The sequence below is a fragment of the Oncorhynchus clarkii genome, chromosome 2 (assembly GCF_045791955.1).
Source record: "Oncorhynchus clarkii lewisi isolate Uvic-CL-2024 chromosome 2, UVic_Ocla_1.0, whole genome shotgun sequence".
NCBI lineage: Eukaryota > Metazoa > Chordata > Actinopteri > Salmoniformes > Salmonidae > Oncorhynchus > Oncorhynchus clarkii.
Genome location: NC_092148.1, coordinates 70673711 through 70684087, shown reverse-complemented (window position 1 = coordinate 70684087; position 10377 = coordinate 70673711).

Sequence of the window (10377 nt, the reverse complement as noted above, 5' to 3'; positions counted from 1 at the left end):
TCCAGCGATCATACACTGTTTACCGGGGGGCAGGGCTACCGACGTTAAGGCTAATCTGAAGATGGTGCTGGCTAAAGCTAAAACTGGCGAGTGTAGAGAGTATAGAGATATTGTTATCCACGTCGGCACCAACGATGTTAGGATGAAACAGTCAGAGATCACCAAGCGCAACATAGTTTCTGCGTGTAAATCAGCTAGAAAGATGTGTCGGCATCGAGTAATTGTCTCTGGCCCCCTCCCAGTTAGGGGGAGTGATGAGCTCTACAGCAGAGTCTCACAACTCAATCGCTGGTTGAAAACTGTTTTCTGCCCCTCCCAAAAGATAGAATTTGTAGATAATTGGCCCTCTTTCTGGGACTCACCCACAAACAGGACCAAGCCTGACCTGCTGAGGAGTGACGGACTCCATCCTAGCTGGAGGGGTGCTCTCATTTTATCTACCAACATAGACAGGGCTCTAACTCCTCTAGCTCCACAATGAAATAGGGTGCAGGCCAGGCAGCAGGCTGTTAGCCAGCCTGCCAGCATAGTGGAGTCTGCCACTAGCACAGTCAGTGTAGTCAGCTCAGCTATCACCATTGAGACCGTGTCTGTGCCTCGACCTAGGTTGGGCAAAACTAAACATGGCGGTGTTCGCCTTAGCAATCTCACTAGAATAAAGACCACCTCCATTCCTGTCATTATTGAAAGAGATACCTCACATCTCAAAATAGGGCTACTTAATGTTAGATCCCTTACTTCAAAGGCAATTATAGTCAATGAACTAATCACTGATCATAATCTTGATGTGATTGGCCTGACTGAAACATGGCTTAAGCCTGATGAATTTACTGTGTTAAATGAGGCCTCACCTCCTGGCTACACTAGTGACCATATCCCCCGTGCATCCCGCAAAGGCGGAGGTGTTGCTAACATTTACGATAGCAAATTTCAATTTACAAAAAAAAAATGACGTTTTCGTCTTTTGAGCTTCTAGTCATGAAATCTATGCAGCCTACTCAATCACTTTTTATAGCTACTGTTTACAGGCCTCCTGGGCCATATACAGCGTTCCTCACTGAGTTCCCTGAATTCCTATCGGACCTTGTAGTCATAGCGGATAATATTCTAATCTTTGGTGACTTTAATATTCACATGGAAAAGTCCACAGACCCACTCCAAAAGGCTTTCGGCGCCATCATCGACTCAGTGGGTTTTGTCCAACATGTCTCTGGACCCACTCACTGTCACAGTCATACGCTGGACCTAGTTTTGTCCCATGGAATAAATGTTGTGGATCTTAATGTTTTTCCTCATAATCCTGGACTATCGGACCACCATTTTATTACGTTTGCAATTGCAACAAATAATCTGCTCAGACCCCAACCAAGGATCATCAAAAGTCGTACTATAAATTCACAGACAGCACAAAGATTCCTTGATGTCCTTCCAGATTCCCTCTGTCTACCCAAGGACGCCAGAGGACAAAAATCAGTTAACCACCTAACTGAGGAACTCAATTTAACCTTGCGCAATACCCTAGATGCAGTTGCACCCCTAAAAACAAAAAACATTTCTCATAAGAAACTAGCTCCCTGGTACACAGAAAATACCAGAGCTCTGAAGCAAGCTTCCAGAAAATTGGAACGGAAATGGCGCCACACCAAACTGGAAGTCTTCCGACTAGCTTGGAAAGACAGTACCGTGCAGTACCAAAGAGCCCTTACTGCTGCTCGATCATCCTATTTTTCTAACTTAATTGAGGAAAATAAGAACAATCCGAAATTCCTTTTTGATACTGTCGCAAAGCTAACTAAAAAGCAGCATTCCCCAAGAGAGGATGACTTTCACTTTAGCAGTGATAAATTCATGAACTTCTTTGAGGAAAAGATTATGATTATTAGAAAGCAAATTTCGGACTCCTCCTTAAATCTGCGTATTCCTTCAAAGCTCAGTTGTCCTGAGTCTGCACAACTCTGCCAGGACCTAGGATCAAGAGAGACGCTCAAGTGTTTTAGTACTATATCTCTTGACACAATGATGAAAATAATCATGGCCTCTAAACCTTCAAGCTGCATACTGGACCCTATTCCAACTAAACTACTGAAAGAGCTGCTTCCTGTGCTTGGCCCTCCTATGTTGAACATAATAAACGGCTCTCTATCCACCGGATGTGTACCAAACTCACTAAAAGTGGCAGTAATAAAGCCTCTCTTGAAAAAGCCAAACCTTGACCCAGAAAATATTTTAACTATCGGCCTATATCGAATCTTCCATTCCTCTCAAAAATTTTAGAAAAGGCTGTTGCGCAACAACTCACTGCCTTCCTGAAGACAAACAATGTATACGAAATGCTTCCGTCTGGTTTTAGACCCCATCATAGCACTGAGACGGCACTTGTGAAGGTGGTAAATTACATTTTAATGGCATCGGACCGAGGCTCTGCATCTGTCCTCGTGCTCCTAGACCTTAGTGCTGCTTTTGATACCATCGATCACCACATTCTTTTGGAGAGATTGGAAACCCAAATTGGTCTACATGGACAAGTTCTGGCCTGGTTTAGATCTTATCTGTCGGAAAGATATCAGTTTGTCTCTGTGAATGGTTTGTCCTCTGACAAATCAACTGTAAATTTCGGTGTTCCTCAAGGTTCCGTTTTAGGACCACTATTGTTTTCACTATATATTTTACCTCTTGGGGATGTTATTCGAAAACATAATGTTAACTTTCACTGCTATGCGGATGACACACAGCTGTACATTTCAATGAAACATGGTGAAGCCCCAAAATTGCCCTTGCTAGAAGAATGTGTTTCAGACATAAGGAAGTGGATGGCTGCAAACTTTCTACTTTTAAACTCGGACAAAACAGAGATGCTTGTTCTAGGTCCCAAGAAACAAAGAGATCTTCTGTTGAATCTGACAATTAATCTTAATGGTTGTACAGTCGTCTCAAATAAAACTGAAGGACCTCGGCGTTACTCTGGACCCTGATCTCTCTTTTGAAGAACATATCAAGACCATTTCAAGGACAGCTTTTTTCCATCTACGTAACATTGCAAAAATCAGAAACTTTCTGTCCAAAAATGATGCAGAAAAATTAATCCATGCTTTTGTCACTTCAAGGTTAGACTACTGCAATGTTCTACTTTCCGGCTACCCGGATAAAGCACTAAATAAACTTCAGTTAGTGCTAAATACGGCTGCTAGAATCCTGACTAGAACCCAAAAATTTGATCATATTACTCCAGTGCTAGCCTCTCTACACTGGCTTCCTGTCAAAGCAAGGGCTGATTTCAAGGTTTTACTGCTAACCTACAAAGCATTACATGGGCTTGCTCCTACCTATCTCTCTGATTTGGTCCTGCCGTACATACCTACACGTACGATACGGTCACAAGACGCAGGCCTCCTAATTGTCCCTAGAATTTCTAAGCAAACAGCTGGAGGCAGGGCTTTCTCCTATAGAGCTCCATTTTTATGGAACTGTCTGCCTACCCATGTCAGAGACGCAAACTCGGTCTCAACCTTTAAGTCTCTACTGAAGACTCATCTCTTCAGTGGGTCATATGATTGAGTGTAGTCTGGCCCAGGAGTGGGAGGGTGAACGGAAAGGCTCTGGAGCAACGAACCGCCCTTGCTGTCTCTGCCTGGCCGGTTCCCCTCTTTCCACTGGGATTCTCTGCCTCTAACCCTATTACAGGGGCTGAGTCACTGGCTTACTGGGGCTCTCTCATGCTGTCCCTGGAGGGGGTGCGTCACCTGAGTGGGTTGATTCACTGATGTGGTCATCCTGTCTGGGTTGCCCCCCCCCCCCCCCGTGGCGGAGGTCTTTGTGGGCTATACTCAGCCTTGTCTCAGGATGGTAAGTTGGTGGTTGAAGATATCCCTCTAGTGGTGTGGGGGCTGTGCTTTGGCAAAGTGGGTGGGGTTATATCCTTCCTGTTTGGCCCTGTCCGGGGGTGTCCTCGGATGGGGCCACAGTGTCTCCTGACCCCTCCTGTCTCAGCCTCCAGTATTTATGCTGCAGTAGTTTATGTGTCGGGGGGCTAGGGTCAGTTTGTTATATCTGGAGTACTTCTCCTGTCCTATTCGGTGTCCTGTGTGAATTTAAGTGTGCGTTCTCTAATTCTCTCTTTCTCTCTCTCGGAGGACCTGAGCCCTAGGACCATGCCCCAGGACTACCTGACATGATGACTCCTTGCTGTCACCAGTCCACCTGGCCGTGCTGCTGCTCCAGTTTCTTTCAACTGTTCTGCCTTATTATTATTCGACCATGCTAGTCATTTATGAACATTTGAACATCTTGGCCATGTTCTGTTATAATCTCCACCCGGCACAGCCAGAAGAGGACTGGCCATCCCACATATGCTCTCTCTAATTCTCTCTTTCTTTCTCTCGGAGGACCTGAGCCCTAGGACCATGCCCCAGGAATACCTGACATGATGACTCCTTGCTGTCCCCAGTCCACCTGACTGTGCTGCTGCTCCAGTTTCAACTGTTCTGCCTTATTATTATTCGACCATGCTGGTCATTTATGAACATTTGAACATCTTGACCATGTTCTGTTATAATCTCCACCCGGCACAGCCAGAAGAGGCTCCACCCCACATAGCCTGGTTCCTCTCTAGGTTTCTTCCTAGGTTTTGGCCTTTCTAGGGAGTTTTTCCTAGCCACCGTGCTTCTACACCTGCATTGCTTGCTGTTTGGAGTTTTAGGCTGGGTTTCTGTACAGCACTTTGAGATATCAGCTGATGTACGAAGGGCTATATAAATAAATTTGATTTGATATGTAAAAGACTATAGACTTCATAAACAAGATCTCACCAATAACGGGTTTAAAAGAAGACTGTATTTTGGTCACATTAGATGTCGAGAGTCTGTATACCAGCATTCCCCATGTGGGGGGGCTGGCAGCACTAGCACACTATTTGAGAGACAGAGATACTAATGAATATCCACCAACAAACTTAATTTTAGAGCTGGCGGAATATGTTTTGACATATAACTATTTTAGGTTTGATGATGAATATGATGAATCCAAACGAATGGAACATCGATGGGCTCCACATTCGCTCCGAGCTACGCTAACCTTTATGTGGGTCTTTTTGAAGAACGTTTTGTTAACAATCCATTTTTGAATAAAGTCCTGAAGTGGTATCGATATATTGACGACATTTTTTGCATATGGGAAGGAACTGATAAAGAGCTGTCAGATTTTATGGCATTACTCAATGACATTGACCCAAATCTTAAATTCACTATTGAACGTGACACTCAACGTGTTCATTACCTTGATATGTGGATTGAGAAATCAAATGGAACCCTGTTTACAACTCTGTATAGAAAAGAAACGGACAGAAATACTATATTGCAGGGAGTCAGCTTCCATCCTGAGCCATTAAAAAGAGGACTTCCAATAAGCCAATTTTTCACACTAGAAAAAGCAGCGGAGATGCGCATTAGGTTTCCAAGAAGAGGCTATTCGCCACAATGTGTGGATGAAGCTCTTAATTTGGCATTGGAAAAAACACGAGATGAACTGTTACAACAAAGACCCGCTAAAGCTAAAGAACACTCCGTAATGTTCACAACTACATATACTTTGAACTCGCGTAAAGTGGGAGGTGTGGTCAAGAAACACTGGCATATTTTATCATCGGACCCAGTTTTGCCGGCTGAATTAAAAAATCCACCACTTATTGTGTATAGGAGAAGACAATCAGCCAGGCCCTTTTACGCCCTCTACCAAATGGTAGCTATAAATGCAGAGGATGCGCACAGTGCAACAATAAGATAAAGTGTGAATATTTCTGCCACCCACACACAGGAAAACGGTTCCACATAAATGACATCATTACGTGTTCTACCACCCATGCTATTTACATTATTAAATGTCCATGTGGGCTATGCTACCTCGGTAAAACCTCTCGTTCTCTCAAACAAAGAATTAGTGAACACAAAAGTTCAATCAGGAGAAACGACAGGGATTATCCAGTCGCAATACATTTCAATGACCTGAATGAAGCATGATATTTCTACCTTTAGATTTTGTGGCATAGAGAAAGCTAAGATATCAGACAGAGGATGTGATATTAATAATACTCTGAGTAGAAGGGAATGTTTTGGGATTTTCACCCTCCATACATTATTTCCTAAAGGACTTAATGATGAAATGCCTATGTATGTTATGTTGTGAATTTGAACATGAATTATGTGCCTATTTAAGATTTCTCTGTTTTTCGTATGATGTACCCAATGACTAATGTAAACTTGCTATGTTCTCATTGTGATTTTACAGACGTGTTCACAAAAGCTCTGACGAAGGCCGTGAGGCCGATACGTTAGCTTATTAAATATCAGTGATACTATCAAGAGCAGTGTGCGGTTTCCTTTTTCCTTCATCTTGTTCAATTGTTGCCATGCACCTGCAAATTAGATTGCTCAGATGTGCAAGTGCCTTTTAAATGTTTAAACATTTATTAATACCAAAATAACATGCAAAACAGGCAAAAAATCGAATTCAAATAATAATCATAATAATATATATTTTTTATTTTTGTTAAACAGGTGGGGCTCAAAACAGGTGGGGCTCTGCCCCACATGCCCTAAATGACAGGTCGCCACTGCCTTATGGTATAGCTCAGGGTTCCCAAACAATTTCTATTGGCACAAGCACTGTTCACACCCCTCTTGTTTTTTAGCCAATCAATTTTGTTGTAATGTTTGATCTACACAAATCACGGCCTGACCACTCATTAGGCAGAATTAGGCAGCCACCTTCGGCGGGAGAATGACGACATGAAACCTCACATAACACTGCACAAAAACAGTAACAATTTCAACCAGTGGCATATGGGCTTTTTAGGTGATCGCTGATGCAACCCTGTGATAAGCAGTGCCCACTTTGTCAAAGGCAGGGGTGCAAAATATTTTGCTTGTCCATTTCCAGCCCACCTCTCCAGGGTGCTGTTGGAGAGAGTTATTGCTGTGGTGCTCTAACATAAATCATGTAGCAGATATAGGATATGGTCGAAAGAGTATGTGGCATTTTATGTAGCCTACAGGCTGGAGATAAAATGTATGACAATGTAATGAGATGGACACTGTTTATACCATGCAGGTTTCTCCGATCAAATAGCTTAACCTAAATGGAACCCAATCAAATAAAACATTTGCTGTCATGTTGACAAACATATCCTAAAAACAGGACAGGTCAAAGTAAAATGAACAAGAAGGAATGGACCATCACAACTGTCCAGGAGTTTCACCCGGGTGTCATGATCAGTGGTTTTAAGTTTGTATCTGTCCATTTTTGACAAGCTGATCATAGCGAAAAAGAAAATACACTATATATATACAAAAGTATATGGACACCCCTTCAAATTAATGTATTCTGCTATCTCAGCCACACCCCTTGCTGACAGGTGTATAAAATCGTGCACACAGCAATGTAATCATAGACAAACATTGGAAGTAGAATGGCCTTACTGAAGATCTCAGTGACTTTCAATGTGGCACCGTCATATGATGCCACCTTTCCAACAAGTCAGTTTGTCAAATTTCTGACCAGCTGCAAAGTGTTAGGCCACACAAGCTCATAGAACAGGACCACCGAGTGCTGAATTGCGTAGCGCGTAACAAATAGTCTGTCCTCCGTTGCAACACTCACTACCAAGTTCCAAACTGCCTCTGGAAGCAACTTCAGCACAAGAACTGTTCGTCGGGAGCATCATGAAATGGGTTTCCATGGCCGAGCAGCCGCACAAAAGCCTAAGATCACCATGCGCAAGTGTCGGCTGGAGTGGTGTAAAGCTCACCGCCATTGGACTCTGAAGCAGTGTAAACGCCTTCTCTGGAGTGATGGATCACGCTTCACCATCTAGCAGTCCAATGGAAAAATCTGAGCTTGACGGATGCCAGGAGAATGCTACCTGCCCGAATGCATAGTGGGTAGCTACTTTTGGGTAGTTGATATTCAGAGCTTAAATAGCCAAGTTGATTAGTCACAGGAATCAGGACTAATAAAGCCAATGCAATGGTCTGTTTTACAAATGGTGGACCTACAACACGGATGAGCATTCATAAAATTCCATTGCAGGCAGACATGGTAGGCTACATATCAGTAAGCACAAGCCAATGTCGTTTGGAAAGCTTTTTTTGGTCCTGTCTGGACCGGACACCTTTTTTGTTGTTGGTGTTTTACAAACGGTAGGCTTACCACATAAATAGGCATCTGTACAATTTAAGGGGCGGCATGTAGCCTAGTGGTTAGAGCGTTGGACTAGTAACCGGAAGGTTGCAAGTTCAAACCCCCGAGCTGACAAGGTACAAATCTGTCGTTCTGCCCCTGAACAGGCAGTTAACCCACTGTTCCTAGGCCGTCATTGAAAATAAGAATTTGTTCTTAACTAGTTAAATAAAGGTTAAAAAAAAAAAAAAAATTCCAGACAACACTGTAGGCTGCTCAGTAACCACGGACTGACTCCGAAGCCTTTTTGGATTTCTATTTTGGTGCAGTCTGAATTCCACAGCCTTGAATTCCACATTCACCGACATTGGTGTTTGATCCGGTCTCGACCAAATCTGAACCAATCATTGGCATTTTCTGGTCTCACCTAGGGCAACAGAGTGGCAATAACCGGCCCTGACCCAAATATCACATGAATACACATTAGACATGGCAAAATGTATAGAATTGCCAGAAAATTAGCTTTATAACTGCAAAATGTTCTCTACACCCCATGACAAAATGTGTAGACTTGTGGGAAATAAGCTTTAGCCTTCTCCCCTAAACCTCTTACAACAAAAAACCTAGCTAAAAACCGTTAGCTGACATTGGCTAGTTGATCTGGACGTTTCTGACAAGTTATAAATAGCTCTCTAAGGTATGCAATGACTTACATGACAAGAGGAAAACTGATGATGCACTATCCAATTTCGAAATTGCACCTTGTGCATTCCACTATTACAACTTCAAGAGTAAGTTCAAAGCCAGACTGCGTTCCTTTGAAATTGTGATAATTTGCTTCAGATAAGCGCATTTCCAGGCATAGAGCTGACATGGAAGTAAATAATATTGAAAGTATTTTGAAAATTCCCAAAACAAACCTTTTTCCTTATAAAATTCCCCTATATGTACATTTTAAACTCAAAATAACTTTCCCTGCCGGACAAGGATTGTCTTGACTTTGGAGAATCCCATATGAACACGTCATAATGCTTGTGGGCTGTGGGGGTGTTCCACACCAGTGAATTAAGCTGATAAGCCACTCTTTAATGGCCGCAGAATGAGCAGCCAGGCTCCTTGGGTTGTAAACTCTCTGGATTTGGAAACTAGAGGTGCTCCTGAGTAGAATGGACCCCCTTTTACTGCGACACAATGTACTGTACAGGAAATTGTGCACGGTGCAAAGAAATGTATACAAATAATAATACTTTGATGTTTTATTGCCACATACACAGGATAGGGTCAGACATATACTGTATATGTCCAATATGAAAAACCTACTGAACATTGTGCAATATGAATGGGCTAATTAAAAATTGGATTTAAAAGTGTTTTAATTATAATTATAATAAAAATGGTATGATTCATATTGTTATTACTATTATTATTAATAGTAGCATTATAAATAATGTTTTGTTATTTGTATTACTGTTGTTGCCATAATAACTATCTAGTAATCATTACTTTTAATGCTGTTAACAATAATGTCAATGCTATAATATTATTTGTGCTATAAAGGAGATTAAATGTTTTCCTTTTTTCCTGATGTTAAACAAAATGTCCGTATAGCTTATGGTTCGGCAGCCCGGACCCCCATTGGAAAGGCTAGATGTCAAACAGGGGCAAGGACTCAGAATATGTAGTGGGGCACTTCGGACCTGCCCAGTGGCTGCACTACAGGTGTAGATGGGGGATATGCAGATTATGAGACAGCAGCTGGCAAATAATTATTGGTTCAACCTACAGGGACATGGGGTGTCTCATCCTGCGAAAGGGATTTGACAGGCATGCTGGGAACATGAGCAAAGACAAAACACAAGCTTTGGTTGGGTAATACCCAAGCGAATGAGATGGGACTGTATGGCAGGGAGTTTAGTCCAAAGGTAACTATTCCCGCCTCCAGTAGTTGATCTAGAAGTGTTGGAGAGACTACAGAAAGATAGGGAGAGTGTTGATCCATCTGATTTGTTTAAGAGACGTCTGGATACTGTGTATCAGGAATTTGTGGCCATTTACACAGATGATTCAAAAGATCCAAGGACAGGATGTACTGGGTCAGCATTTGTAGTGCAGGAATGTGGGGTGGCAGTCAGGAAACGTATTATAGATCATATGGCTGTATATACAGGGGAGTTGATGGCCATACTGTTGGCCTTGCAGTGGGTGGAG